The sequence below is a fragment of the Trachypithecus francoisi genome, unplaced genomic scaffold (assembly GCF_009764315.1).
Source record: "Trachypithecus francoisi isolate TF-2019V2 unplaced genomic scaffold, Tfra_2.0 Contig01461, whole genome shotgun sequence".
NCBI classification, from domain to species: Eukaryota; Metazoa; Chordata; class Mammalia; order Primates; family Cercopithecidae; genus Trachypithecus; species Trachypithecus francoisi.
The window spans coordinates 16,596,451-16,605,604 of record NW_022681433.1 but is presented as its reverse complement, the minus strand read 5'-3'; the positions used below and the strand labels follow the sequence as shown (position 1 = coordinate 16,605,604).

The following is a 9,154-nucleotide window of genomic DNA, read 5'->3' as shown; positions in this document are numbered from 1 at the left end:
TCTCTTCTCTTTGGATAAGATACCATTACCTCACTGGGACTGGGAAATGACCATCATCAGTTATTGGCAACACTGAAAGGATTAAGCAAAGGGATCAGATCCACAGGTAGGAGTGCAGATATCCAACTTACATATTAACATGAAAAGTTGAGAAATCAGAGAGGACAAAATAAACACTGAGGGCTGTGTATGGTGGCTCATGCCTTGATCCCAGCACTTTGAGAGGCCAAGGTGGGAGGATCATTTGAGGCTAGGAGTTTGAGACCAGCCACAGCAACAGAGTAAGACCCCATCTCTCTCTCTCTCTTTTTTTTTTTTGAGACAGAGTCTCGCTCTGTCGCCCAGGCTGGAGTGTAGTGGCCGGATCTCAGCTCACTGCAAGCTCCGCCTCCTGGGTTCATGCCATTCTCCTGCCTCAGCCTCCCGAGCAGCTGGGACTACAGATACCCGCCACCTCGCCCGGCTGATTTTTTTGTATTTTTTAGTAGAGACGGGGTTTCACCGTGTTAGCCAGGATGGTCTCGATCTCCTGACCTCGTGATCCGCCCGTCTCGGCCTCCCAAAGTGCTGGGATGACAGGCTTGAGCCACCGCGGCCGGCCAATAAGACCCCATCTCTACAAACAATAAAAAAATCAGCCCAGCTTGGTGACACGCCTTGAGTCCCAGTTGCTCAGGAGGCTAAGGTGAAAGAATCCGTTGAGCCCAGGAGTTTGAGGCCGCAGGGAGCTATGACTAGGCCACCGCACTCCAGCCTGGGTGACAGAGCAAGACATTATCTCTATAAAAATTAAAATTAATTTTTAAAACTAGATGTTGAAAACACAGAGGATGTTATGATTATTTTCATTCTATAGATACAGAGAGTTATTTCTGCTAAGCTAGTCCCAAAACCCATATATATTTACATACATCTGGGAAAGAAATGTCATAAAATTATTGGAGAGGCAAGTTAGCAGCAGTATCTCAAACTCGGAACAGTAGTCAGCACTTGACCTCTCCAGGAGGATTTCTAGAGACTGAGTAGGTTCATTAAGGTTCTTGAGATTAAGTGGCCATTAAGGTTCCTTTGAGCTCCACATTTCTGTTAGCTTCTTAAGTGTGACATGGTAGATATTTTCTTCTATGACCATCTCCTAATTAAGTGCAGAGAGACGACCAGCACCAAAGTTTCCCACATGCTGCAGCTTCTGTAAAGAGCGGCCTCCCTTCATGGTACAGACATATCCAGAACCCAGGAATATCCTTGGAACTTTATGTCCCCACTAACTTTGATGTGACCCCATTACCCAGAACTACAGGACGGGCGCTAGGCAGAGGGGCAGGCCCCAGGCGAGAGTCATGCTGTCCCTGGGAAACGCGGCTATCAGCTTTAGGAAATGTGCTGAAGGATGGGCACATCAGCCAAGAACCAAGGCAGCCACGGGCTGGAATGAGCCGTGATCCCAATTCCCACATGGACAATGACTACTCAGAATCAGGAGTGACACAGCCAGGACCTGTGCACATCCCTGGCCGTCTCCCACAGCTGAGACAGGGCTGCACTTTCTAAAGCTGGGATGGGAAAGTCCTTCACAGGGAACAAGTTGCTACATTTGCTATCAGTTATTCAGGCCAATGTCCACGCCCACAAATAATCGAGTACCCAGAGTGACCCCTTAATTCTGAATGGATTAAAGACAAACACGATCATTAATCTACAGGTCGCAGTGATGCGACTTTCCAAAGAAAACCTGAAAGGCATTGAACGTAACACAGGGCACGGCATGTCCCAGCACAGACATGGTGGACATGGAGCAGGGTGGACGCTGCTTCGGCAGGCCGACTCCTGTTGGGCAAAGGCAGGCTGAGTTTAGGTCTGACTGAAAAGCCACTCAGCAGCCACAGCCTCCTCACCACAGGAGGGGCGGGCCCCATCACACTCAGCTCAGGAAATGGAGCCTGAAGTACAAAGGCAAACTCTGTGAGACCCGCCCCGGCCTGCTTCAAGACAGCTCTGGAGGAAAAGGGCCTCTCTTCATGCCTTCGGAGCGACTGCTTTTCACTCTGGAGCAACGCAGACCTGAACACACAAAACCAGCGAATATGTGCTCTCGGCGGCTTCCATGAACCCCTTCATCGTTCACCCCTACTCAATATCCCACCCTCTCCAAACACAGCTCCAAACAAGATACGCTGGACCTGGGCACGGACTAGAACTTTGATTAATGCAGAAATAAATATAAAATCGTCCTTTAAAAGATAAGGTGCCGTCTTCAGCTGAAGGCCATTGTTTTCCTGTTCTCTGTAAGCACACGTGGATTGTTCATCCTTCAGGACCTAGTACAGATTTCACTTCTTTTCTGTATTTACCTGGTTATTTTCAGATCCTTAGGACCGAGCACATTTCAAACCTAACAAGAACACAATAGGGATTGGAGGAATATAACTTTTTTGTTTTAATAGAAGGCAATTATTGGGACATGGTCTTTAAAACTGCCAACAGGCATATCCTTGTGCAAATCAATTAGATGATATTGTGTTTTGTGATGGAGAAAACATATGGGAAACTGAGTAGAATGGAAAGCAATCTGTGTTTTCCAGTCTGATCTCATTTGAATGCTAATTCCACTGTCTACTCATTACATCTTGCTTAGCCAAACTAGGAAAAGTTACTGAATATTTCTAAGGCCTGACTTTGTCTGTAAGATCAGGCCAGGAATATGTACAGAGTGCTACTGGCTCTTGGCAGTGGTTTGCTAGATGTTTAGCTCTCTCGCTCTCCTTCCTCTGACTTTTAGTATTCTTTCTTCTTTTAAAATCCAATTTCTGAAGCTTAGCAATAAGACAGATGATATTTTCAATAACTTTTACTTTTTAACTCTAGCAGTTAAGAATTGAGAATGTTTTAACTGCTACAAGATGAAATTTCATGAGTTTGCTAAAAAAAAAAAGTTTAATAGTTTATGATGTTTTTCTGAGGCAGAAATAGAACACTATATTCCTTCCAAACAAATCTCGATGATAGGCAACAATGAGGCATGAAACACCCGCTAAGATAACTGCGATGGAGCTAACACAATCTCCAAGACTTGCAGGCGATACGTCACTAAAGGCCATATGTGTAGTCCTTGTTCCTGCATACAGAAGCCTTTCATAATTTCTAAATTCCTTTGGATGCTGTGGAATCCAGGCTGTCTCATAGCAGTCAGAAAACAGGCATTTTACTACGGGCAGTCTTAGCAGTCAGGAAGACACTTGCTGTGAGCACTGATAAGGGCACTGATTCATCTTGTTTTCTAAATACAGTTGGCCCTCCGTACCAGTGGGTTACACATCTGTGGACTCAACCAACCGCAGATGGAAAACATTTAAAAAACTGTGACTGTACTGAGTATGTACAGACGTCTTTCTTGTAACTACTCCCTAAACAAAGCAGTTTAGTAATAACAAAATTTTTATTAAATAATTATTTAACAAAGTAAATAACAACTATTTACATAGCATTTACATTGTATTGATATGAGGCTTTAAATAATCTAGAGGTGACTTACAGTATACAGAGGCCGGGCATGGGTTATATGCAAATACTAGGCCATTTTATATCAGGGACTTTTGCACAGCCTTAGAGTTTGATGTCTGTGCAGCCCTGGAGCCAACCCCCCTCAGACAACCAGGGATGAGTGTATAATCAACAGCCAATATTCCTTGGCATGAGTATGAAGTGCCATGTGGGGTGAGAAGGGAACCCGGCAAGGCTCAGGGCATCCCCACCTAAAAATCCAAGTGCTCCGTCACCAGTTCTCCAACCAGCTTTCCTGACAGCTCTGCCGCTACCATGCAACAGGCACCAAGCAAGTGATTCCTGAGTTCCTATTTTCCCTCTGATTCTTTATTGAAAGAAAGTATTTGAAAATCGATTTGAGTAACATGCAGAAGCAGACACAGATAATTCAAAAAACAAGAGAACAAAAAGATTGTATGGGATGCTTAAAGCCATTTCAAAGGCATCACACACACCTCAATGCCTGCTATGGCTTTTCTTGTTTTCCTTCCTTTTAACAAAAGATTTAGTGGAGTCTCTGGGTGACACATTGAAAAATCGTTAGACAACACCTAAAATTTGGGGCCCAGATAATCTATAAAAAACATCCAATCAAGTTTTTTTTTAATAACCTGAACATACGCATTTTAAATTTGCTTAACTTATATTTGGATAATAATTAAACAGTGTATTATTCCACATCGACTCCAAGTGCCCTATGACTTTACTAAGCGACTAAATGACTTGTCTGAGCTACATTGCTGATTGGTGCAGTTACACCAGTAACTCAGAACTCTGGATGGAAACAGTTTCCTGCTCATCACTGCCCTTGTTGCCTGTGTAGTTAACGCTTCCCTAGTTAATTAGTAATAGTTACTGCACACTTAACTGTGTGCCAGGTCATTCTTCCACGTCTGTGGGGCAGATGATATGAATTTCTCCCATTACTGATAAAGACATGAAGACTCTGAGATTAAGGAACTTGCCCAAGGTCACCTGCTCACTTTTTGACCCAAAGGTCTATTAATAAGAAAATTAACTTCATAATAATTAGGACAGAATAAGGCCAGAATAACTGTATGAGTAACCTCCTTCTTGTGATGCACTTAGGCTATGAATCAAGAATTCTTATTGCCTTATTCTATTGACAGTCCTAAGGAAAAACAGAAACATGGTGTGATCTGATCAAACAATCAGTGCAAAAATTTGTTATACCAACAAATCAGAAGTAGGATTTTAACAATCACAAGAGTTAAAAAAAAACAAAAAACAAAACAAAACAAAAATCTTTGTTTTAAACAAAAAATAAATCCAAATAATTTGAATAAACTTCTTTACAAGATTTTTCAAAGAAATAACCTTCAGTAATTTCTCATAATTCAATTAATTTCATTTAAAAAATCAAATTTGAAACAAGATAAGCACTTACTATGATTAAATCCACCTACTTCCTAAATGTTGGGGATTCATATCAATTCTAAATCAAGGAATGCAACTTTCTGATGTGTATTCTTACCATCTCTTTGAAAAACATTTAGTAAGAATAAACGCTGACACATTCATACCAACAAGCTTTCAGATACTGGGAATACACAGACAAAATAATTTTTTATATCGTAGCCTAACAAATTGTTTTTCATTAGTCCTGAGCCTTTATGGGATATTTTCAGCTATAAAATCAGAAAACCATCAACACGGCTTAAGCAAAAAATGTCTCAATTTTAAGACAACTCCCTCAATATCCCCCCATGGCATTCTGGCCCTGCCCTAGCACTGAACTGCTGAACTGAAACTTTGTTTTGTTTTTTTAAGGTCACTAAGCTCCTCCCTGCCGCTGAATCCAGTGGGTATTTTCCTCTCTACGCTTCTGTGCACCTGACAGTGTGAACCACTCCCACCTGGAGGCCCTGGCTTCCTCTGACATCTGGGACACTGCGTACCTGCCTGGCTACCTGTTTTCTATTTTCTTTGTGAATTTCTTTGCCTTCACTGGTCCCCAAATGTTGGTCCCCAGAGCATGGTTCAAGATCCTCTTCTCATTTTTATCCCCCCTCATCACGCTCCTTCCTAGAGTTTTAGGAATCACTTTGCTGATGACTCCCAAATCTTCACCTCTAGCTTTGGGTCCCTCTCCTCAGAATCAGAGCTTCAAAATCAAGGATGTGGTGATGTCACCTTCATCGAGCTGCCCACACGTAGCTCTGACTTGACCTGCCTGGAATGGAGTAAAAGCTCCCCAACTGACCTACATGCTCTCCTCCTAGGCTCCCTGTCACCCAGGCATCAGAGGTAGCATGGATGGCTGCTCCCTGGCCCCAAACATCCAATAACCTCGACCTCGAAGTTCTTCGTATCTCCAGTGCCACTATCATTTTCCAAGGCAACAGACTCCTGAGGTCTCCAGTCTTCCACGATCCAGCCAACGATCTCTCTGAAATGCACATCTGATCATCTCACTCCCCTCAAAAGCCCTCAGTGGCTGCCAGTTGTCCAGGTTCTGTCCTCCCAGGCAGCCTGACCTTAGGGGAGGCCCACCTCTCAGCCTCCTCTGCATCCTGCTACAGCCTTGACCTGGAGCTGAGGTCCTCTGACTTGTAGCAATCGGGCTGCCTAAAAGCCCTAAGCCAAAAAAAGTGCCCCATGCGTGCATGCCATGAACATGTTAACACATATATAGGTGCAATCATTCACCTTTGTCATGATGCAGGACAAGGCTCCCTGTGTACGATCAACTGACTAGAATTCTGCATTGTCTCTTGTACAATCCACACCCATATGCGTCCACTATGATTTTCAGTTCTGGCTTCTTCAACATTGAGCGATAAAACCAGAGACACTGGTGAAGCAATTTGAACACAGACTGCTTGGTATTTCCATTTTTTCCAGTCTGTCAATTCTCATCTAATTTGATAGAATTTTCTTTAACAATTCACTTTTACTGAGTTTCACTGGGTTTCTCCAAACTATTCTATTTCATTGTCATAGATGCCAAGTCTCCTTTCAGTCTCATATTCACATTTTATTTGCTTACATATTATCTAAATCAGTTCCATATCATCATAATAAAGCACTGCCATAAACAGGCTTGGTGGGGTCATGCCCTTGACTCCTGGTGAGGATGCAACTCTTCTTGTGGGACCAGGGAAGAGGAGCCAGGAAGGCAAGTGCAGGCCACACTGCGGGATCTGCCAGCTCCTTACAGAGGCCTGGAGGACACTGTGACCGGATCAGTGTGGGTTTCTTTTGGGCTACCCTCCTCTCAGCTGCTCAGATGTGCTCTCCTTTCTTTGGCCTCCACTTTTGCCTGGAACACACTCCCCCTAACAACTTAATCTAACTCCCTCCATCCCTCAAGCCTCATTTGAGGTCATTTCCTCCGTGAGGGCTTGGGACAGCCCCGATCTGACTGACACGCTCCCCGTTTATACTCAGCACGCGTGCAGTTGTGGTGGCCTTTCCTACTCATTACACTGGCAGCTCTGTAGGAACTCTCTAGCTTCCTCAGACCTGCCCAGCCTCTGGGACTGTGCCTCATTTATAATAGGGACATACGTGTTTGTTCAATGAATCAAAACCAACAGCACGTTTAAAATCCAACTCACGCCAGGTGTGGTGGCTCACACCTGTAATCCCCAGTACTCTGGAGAGGCAAGGCAGGAGGCCAGGAGTTGGAGACCAGTCTGGGCAACAGAGTGAGACTCTGTCTCTAAAGAAAATCTAAAATAACAGTACAATAAAAGAAAATCCAATTCAGAAAGATTTCGGAGCACCTGGACATTTCCTGAGACATCACTGGTTGATTAAGCTCTACTGGCCTCTCCTATAGCGTTTCTCAATAATTTTAAGCTCATCAAAGTATCATAATGGTGAGCTGATGTGGTTTTACAACCAATACTAATCCCTCAACAGGGAAAAGTACATAAATACATAAATAAGTAAATCTTTTCCATTACTAAGGGGATGTATACATTCAGTACAAAATCAAACAGAAGAAACGAGAGTGGTAGACAGGGAAAGAATGTCACCCCCTGAGTGATAACCCCCAAATGTACTTTGAAATCACTGGGCCTTAAACACACCGGAAAATGTCTTGGTACATTTTTGTTTTTTCTTTATACAGAACAACCTCAATTCTGTGCAGGAAACATCTACCACAGTAAGAAAGCAAGTGAAGCTCTGGGGGCTGTTTTGGGGATGGCAGGTGGGGATGGCTCCCCTTGGCGGCCGTGTGGGTGGAAGTCCCTTGCCCTGCCCACTCCCCACAGACAGCAGCAGAAAGACGCACCGATCTGTTCACAAGAAGAGTCCGCATAAGATCCCCTAAGACTGTTGGGAGCTGTGGTCTTCCCCCATTCTCTTGGGCTTAGCAAGGAGGCAGCATCACTCCTGTAGGGTCACTCGCATGTGCTGTTGGACCCCGGGGTTCCTGAGAGGCCCAGCACCCAGCTCAGTATGCACAAGGCCAGGCATGAGACGAGATGCCCACGGGCAGCCTGCAGATGCTTATCAAAACTACAGCTGACCCATATGGATGGTCCACCCCAAGGATGCTAACCCTGCTCCGCAGTGGCTAGCTAGGAGATGCTCTGCTTTTGTCAATTTCCTGCCCTGGCAAAGCTCCTGACATGGCCTGAGCAGGGGAAGAGCAGCAACCTTGATCGTATGGGGGAAGAGGACGTGCTTCTGTGCTAGAAAGTGTTCATTTAGAACTTAACATTTCTTTTAAAATAGTCCTTAGTCTGTTTTTGTGGTAAAAGGGAAAATGTAGCATGCTGGATTTATCACGAAGACATTTATTTTCAAAATTTAAGTATCTTATTTCTCACTCATATGTCTAACTTTCCAGTCTCTCTCTCTCTTTTTTTTTTTTTTGGCAGACAGGAGGTCTTGCTCTGTTGCCCAGGCTGGACAGCAGTCGTGCGATCTTGGCTCATTGCAACCTTTGCCTCCCAGGCTCAAGCAATCCTCCCATCTCAGCCTCCTGAGTAGCTGGGACTACAGGCATGCACCACCACTCCTGGCTAATTTTTTGTATTTTTAGTAGAGATGGGGTTTTACCATGTTGGCCAGGCTGGTCTCAAAACTCCTGGGCTCAAGTGATCTGCCCATCTCAGCCTCCCAAAGTGCTGGGATTACAGACGTGAGCCACCGCGCCTGGCCTTTCTTTATTCTCATGGTAAACTCTGGTATAAACAAGGACCAATTTTGCACATCTGTGACACTTTTTACTTGCTTTCTTACTGACAAGCAGAATCCATCATTTGTTGTTGTTGTGGAGATGGAGTTTCACTCTTGTTGCCCAGGCTGGAGTGCAATGGCATGATATAGGCTAACTGCAACCTCTATCTTCCATGTTTAAGTAATTCTCCTGCCTCAGGCACCCAAGTAGCTGGGATTACAGGCATGTCACCACACCCAGCTAATTTTGTATTAGTAGAGAAAGAGATGAGGTTTCAACATGTTGGTCAGGCTAGTCTTGAACTCCTGACCTCAAGTGATCCACCCACCTTGGCCTCCCAAAGTGCTGGGATTACAGGCATGAGCCACCACACCCGACCAGAATCCAGAATTCTTATTGTCTCAGAGCAGGTTTTCAAAAGCGCTGCTCTCTTTACCACTCACTGGCCAGCTC

General features: G+C 44.4%; 1 protein-coding gene across 2 annotated transcripts in view; it reads right to left on the bottom strand.

Moving 5' to 3' along the window:
- SPATA13 (spermatogenesis associated 13) overlaps window positions 1-9,154 on the bottom strand; it is a 157,576-nt gene that overhangs the window by 44,988 nt on the left and 103,434 nt on the right. The window lies entirely within an intron of this gene.